Source organism: Octopus bimaculoides, chromosome Z (genome assembly GCF_046866305.1).
Source record: "Octopus bimaculoides isolate indiv1 chromosome Z, ASM4686630v1, whole genome shotgun sequence".
NCBI lineage: Eukaryota > Metazoa > Mollusca > Cephalopoda > Octopoda > Octopodidae > Octopus > Octopus bimaculoides.
In genome coordinates this window covers 52553192-52559596 of record NC_142944.1, presented here as the reverse complement: position 1 = coordinate 52559596, position 6405 = coordinate 52553192, and the positions used below count along the sequence as shown (strand labels likewise).

At 40.7% G+C, this 6405-nt stretch overlaps 1 long non-coding RNA gene across 1 annotated transcript in view; it reads left to right on the top strand.

Moving 5' to 3' along the window:
- Positions 1–418: 418 nt before the first annotated feature.
- Positions 419–6405, top strand: part of LOC149132245 (uncharacterized) — a 12069-nt gene continuing 6082 nt past the window's right edge. Inside the window, exons 1-2 of the long non-coding RNA XR_016244781.1 lie at positions 419–1033; positions 6326–6381. This is a non-coding gene — a long non-coding RNA (uncharacterized LOC149132245). The remainder of the gene's footprint in view (positions 1034–6325; positions 6382–6405) is intronic.

The following is a 6405-nucleotide window of genomic DNA, read 5'->3' as shown; positions in this document are numbered from 1 at the left end:
ATTTTTGTTTATGTTGGTGTATGTACTGCCTGGTTCAAAGGTGGTGGTAGTGGCAGCAGAGTTTGTTGAACAGGTGATGGTGTCATTGCTGACGGCCGATAACTTTACTTCCTTGTTGTTGCTGTTGTTGTTGTTGTTGTCGTTGTTGCTGTTGTTGTTGTTGTTGTTGTTGTTGTCGTTGGTGGTGGTGATGATGGCGTCAGCAGCAGTGGTGCTTACGTCAGAGACATTTGTGACGGTTTTCACGCATGGTTTTGTAACCTTGGTTACAGTTTTGTTTTTGTTGTTGGTGTTGGTGGTGGTGGTGGTGGTGGTGGTGGTGAGAGGGCTGTTAGTAGCTGTACTCACAGTCTTTGTGACGTTTATAGCAACTGCGTTCGTGTCACTGCATGAGCACGCGCTATTCTGTTCTTTTTTCTCTTCTGGCATCTGAAGCCTCGGGAAATGCTTGTCAAAAGAACAAGACAAGCGTTCCAAAATTATGTTTCTCGACATTTTTCAAATGTCAAGAAGGAAATTTTTGTATTTTGCTAGGGCCGAAACTGCCCCTGGGGGTCAATTCCTGCCCTTGAAAATACACACAAATGAAGCCTAGGTGCTTCGCAACAAAATTATTAAAAAATTCCAACAAAATGTGGACAGTAAAAGGTCAAATAAACGTTTACCTTCGCAGCCGATGTGACAGCACGTCCGTGAGAAGAGATAGATAGATAGATAGATAGATAGGTAGATAGATAGATAGATAGATAGATATCTTTTTATTATAGCCACACAGGGCTAAATACAGAAAATGGACAAATTACAAAGTAGAGCTTTTTTTTGGGGGGGGGATAATTTGGATCAAAAGGGATCGCGGGAAGAAAAGGAAAAAAAAAAAAAAAAAAAAAAAAAACGTGGGAGGGGGCGATCAATAGGGATCGTGTATCACAGTCGATGTAAAAAACGGGGAACAGATTAGGTTTATCCGTGGAGAGAAAAGCCTACGAAAAAGACCACGGTCACCTCAGGCTTTCTTTTTTAAAGGTACATGAAAGTAAGTACCTTCTCTCTTTTTGTCTCTTTTTGTTACAAGTCTATGCTTAAAATGGTGTCGTCTTTCATTCTTACCATTCTTGCCACATTTACCCATTTTTTATTGAAACTTTCATTCGACAACACTTTCCTCTCTATCCTCATCCTCCTTTTCAAGTGGTACTTGAAAAAGTTGACGAGGGACTGACCAGAGAGGAAAGTGTTTGTTTGTAGACCTTTCAAACGCGTCCACCACACGCATTCTTTTGCCATAGCTATCAGTGTTACAAAAACCGTTTTTCCTTCCCGTTTAAAGGAAGGTGGCGGAACAATATTCACGATAGACTCGGCTGATAAGTGGGCTCGTCCCACACGCGACAACAGCCGTTCGACGAAGGTCCACAGCTCTGAAATATCTGGACACTGTACGAGTGCGTGCAGAACGGTTTCGTCGCTCTGACCGCATCTCGGGCAGGTCGGTCCGGTGGTTTTCGAACCGTGTCTGTAGATCTTCTCTCGAACTGGTAGTGCGTCTCGATAGCATTGCCAAGCCAGGGATCTCTGGAAATTATCCATAGGCCCCGGCCCGAACGTCGTCTTGAAAAGGCGGGTTAAGAATTTCTCGTCGACACCCAGGTTTGCCCCGAGAGTGTCGTCAGACCTCCCCTCCACTAGTCCTCTATAGAACGCATTGGTCGTTTGGAAGTTGCACAAGTTTGATCCCGGACGGCAGAGCTGTTGTAGAGCTTGGCGACACTCGCGGTGCCATTCGCCCAGTTTCGGTCTCTTCCTGATCCATGTTTGCAGTTCGGTGAGTGAGACGAGCTGCGGGAAGGCGTGCCTCACAAACGGCGCCCACACCTGTTCACCGTCGTCAATGAAGTTCCAGAGATGCCGCAGTCTCAGCGCATGTCTGCGCATCATTAACCACGGCATCCCCAGTCCTCCACGTAACGGTTGTTGACAGCAAATGGATCGCCTCACCATCGGAACGCCACCCTTCCACAGAAAGCGGAAAAGTATGCGTTCTAGTTTCGTGATGGTGGCATCGGGACAAGGCACGACGGTCAGGCGGTAATCGATGACTGATGCGATATACACATTAGCCACCTCCGCCCGGCCTTTTAGAGATAACTTTCTCTCAGCCCATGTTTGGCTGAGTTTGATCACTCTACTGGTGATCTCGTCCCAGTTCTTATCCATTTGGAGGTCCGGACTGAACCAGACCCCGAGCAGTTTAACCGGTCCGTCCGTCCAGCGTCCCACTACGGAGTCACTGTTGGACGGTATGGGCTTGCTTCTCCAGGTGCCGAGTAACAAACCCACTGACTTTTCCGGGTTAATTTTTGCTCCTGTCACCGTTTCGTATTGTTTAAGTGTCTCGCCTAGCATCTCGACGTGCTTTTCGCTCGACACTATGACGGTGACATCGTCCGCATATGCAAACACGCTCGTCCCGCAACCCAGCTCTCGTGGGATACCCCTCAGTGTCGCCAGCTTCCGCAGTAGTGGTTCGATCGTCAATACATACAGAAGCGCCGACAAGGGACATCCCTGACGGACCGAACGCGTGATGTCGAACGGTTTTGACAGGTGACCGTTTACCCGTATTACCGATCGGATGCCGCTATACAAGGCAGCGATCCAACCGCGGAAGACGGGACCAAAGCCAGCTGCCCTGAGGACGGCCGCTAGGTATCGATGGTCGACCCTATCGAAGGCTTTAGATTGATCTAAATTGATCAGCGCCCCACCCATGCCAGGATCCTTAACTACCCTGTCCATGATGTAGCGCATGAGGTGGAGGTTGTCATGGATACTTCTGCCCGGCACGGCGCATGTTTGCGCCCTGTCGACCAGTTTATCGATGACAAGCGCCAACCTCTCGGCTATTACTTTGGCCAAAATTTTCAAGTCTGCGTTGAGCAGAGTGATGGGCCTGAAATTATCTATAAAATTCCCCTTGTTTGGGTCTTTCTTCAGCAATGTCACTGCACCTCGGCTCACGAAACCGGGAATTCTCCCGTTTTGTTGCCAGTTGCAGTAGACTGATGCCAAGAGGTCGCCAAACAAATCTGGCATTTGACAATACAGCTCGTAGGGTAGACCATCCAATCCAGGTGACTTATCCCTCGCGCAGCCCGCCATAGCATCCCTTACTTCAGCAGCTGTGATGGGACCCTCACAACACTCTGCCTCTCCCGCCGAGAGCCGCGGCAGGCCGGTCAGGTAGGCAGTGAAGTCCATCCTGCGTTCTGACTCACCGCTCGCACCGAACAGTCGAGCAAAGTGCTGTTGAAAGGCCCCACACATCCTTTCGGGTTCGAGCAGACTACATCCCTGTTCATCGATTAGAGACCGAATGGTGGCTCTGTTACCGCGTTGCGCCTCCGCCACCCGGGCTTCTCGCGCAGCTTCGATCCCTTCGTTCCTTAAGGCACGCATTTTAGCTCTGACGACGCAACCTTAGTGTTTGGCGTTGAGGTGTTGGTCGAGGGCCATCCTCGCAGCCAAAACGTTGGTTGCGCTGCCAGTTGTAAGTGCCTCTTCTAGTTTCTTAACTAAGTCTCCCTCTACTCTATTTCGATCTATCGCTAGTTCTTTACTAAACCTAATAGATTCCGATTTGATTGCCATTTTCAGGGCAAACCACCAGCGGTTGTTAACGATGGCTCCTGTTAACGCCCTCTTAATTAATTCGCTAATCCGGTTCCTGTAAACCTGCCGCGCTAAGAGCGAAGCGTTCAGTTTCCAGTTTTCAGTTTCCAGATAGATAGATAGATAGATAGATAGATAGATAGATAGATAGATAGATGTGCATATATCATTATTCACACACATTCATATCTATTCATATATCTATACATATATATATGCATGAATATCTACATCTATGTGTTTATATATATATATATGTATATACATATATATATATATATATATATATATATATATATATATATATATATATATGTGTGTGTGTGTGTGTGTGTGTGTGTGTGTGTGTGTGTGTGTGTGTGTGTGTGTGTGTGTGTGTGTATGTATATATATGTATGCATATATATACATACATATGTCTATACATAACATACGCATACATTCACGCATATAGTCAAACACACACACCCTGTTACTATAGATTAATATCCAACAATATATAGTAGACAGAAGTGAGCATGTTGACTTCATTTACAACATCCTCCTGTATTCAAAGGGGGGATATATCCGCTGTTTTTAATTCCCTTAACCATCGCCATGCTCAGAAGCGAATTTACCTAGAGTTTATGCAGTATTTTGGTTTGTTTGGTTTGATGTTATTCTAAGTAATATATGTGCAATTCCTGTAGTCTGAATATTGTGAATATTCCCGTATTTTGTAAATACTCATAAACTCTGAAATGTAAATTATCTATTTTTCTGTTTATTTTTGTCACTTTTCTTTTAATTATTTCTCTGGCACCTATTATTTTACTGTCTGATTCTGTTGTCAGTCCCCATATATTCCGGCTGTCGTTATTCCTTGTATGTTATTATATGGTTGATTTCTCCATTCCTTTTAGAATATGCCTAAACTAATATTTCGATTGTGAGGCCCTTTCTTCCCGCTTAGTGCCTGGCAGCAATATCAACACGATAAACCTTGATCTATCTCTTAGCATATCCAGATTATGGCTGCCTTATCATACCCTAAGCATTTCTGTCTTATTAATATTTAATAATACAAAGTATTATTTCCAAAGTATGAAATCTCTCATCAGTGTCGTACCTGTAGGTATGACACTGATTACACACCTTGTGTTTTCGGCATAGATCTATCCAGCCAGGACAATGTTGTAAACTACTTCTCAACTTATTTCGCATGTACCACCAAGAAACTATAAATATTATCTAAGGAGTAACAATAATAACTTCTTAAACCTATAATATAATCCCTCAGTTTATATATAGAAGGATTAGTGTAAAATTTGAATGTTCCATAACTTAAATATTCCTTTAACTGATATCATGTATCAGTCTTTTATTGATATTAGCTAAATAAGTTAATATATAATTTTTAGTCCAATATATTTTGAATTATTATACTTTTTCTATAAATCTTCTTTATTGGTGTTAATAAACTAAATATGTTTTACCATAGCATTAGTAATTAAGCTATTTTATTTCTACGGTATTCTACCCTAATTGATTATTTTATTTCATTTCTTTATTAATTTATATTTAGCTTTTATTTATTAATAAAATTAACCTAATTTTTGTATCTCTATAAATTCATACTTAGCTTATACAAAACTATACTGATATATTCACTACATATATAAAAAAGCTGCTGAGAATATAGTTTTATTAATATATAATTAGAATGTTCTTTTACTTCAATCCTCCTTCATTAATACCAGTATATACCAATTTATCAATATTCACAGATACCATCTGATGAATTAGTATTTAAGTGTACAATATGTATAAATATTAAACTACTTCTGAATAATTTCTTTTCCTCCCTCTATTGTGGTAAAAAGTTTGGTATACACTCAAAAATATCCATAAATTTCTATCCTTTTGTTTTCACAAGCTACTTTTGGTGGTTTCATATGCGGAAACCATTGATTTTGTACCAAAATCAAAACTTATTTAGACCTGCCCATATTGCGAGTTTTCTTCTAGTTCTCCCCTGTTCGGTTTTCTCAAGCCTGGCTGTATAAGATATTTGTCGCCTGCGCATTCTCGTCTTACTTTTTGGCTTTCTATAGACATTTCGCTATTTTCAAAATAACTGTCTATTTAATTTTTATCTTGTAAATTTTGGCTTTATGTCCCTGTTTTTTTTTGTTTTTTTTAGCTATTTTTACATTAAATGTGTATACAATGGGTATTTTATTAATTGCGATCAAGACCACAGTATCTTGTTTTGCATGTCGATACTGTGTTTCACCGTGTATTATCAGTGCGAAATTTTCACCTTAAAGTTTATCCTTAAAACTTTTCAATAGAATTCAGAGCCAACATTGAAAGTTACATCCTTTCGTAAACGAATACGTCTTTGTAAACAACGCAGTCGAATATAGAATAGAAAAATCGATTAAAAAATGGATAAAAGTAGATTTTAAATAATAGGTAAAAAACAGCAATTTTTGATCGAATTGTTTACATAAACGTATTTGTTTACGTAACGTCTTAACTTGCAGCGTTGGCTCTCAATTCTATAGAATATCTATAGAGATAAACTTTATAATAAGTAATATAATCTTCTTTGTCAGATTCTGGATGTGTAGTATACATTCTAACATTATTGTTTTTCTTTTTATTTGTTTAGTCCTGTTAATTCATTTACCGTCCAGTTGGGAATACTCTGAATATAACATATTACAGGTAGAGCATTAATACTTATTACCT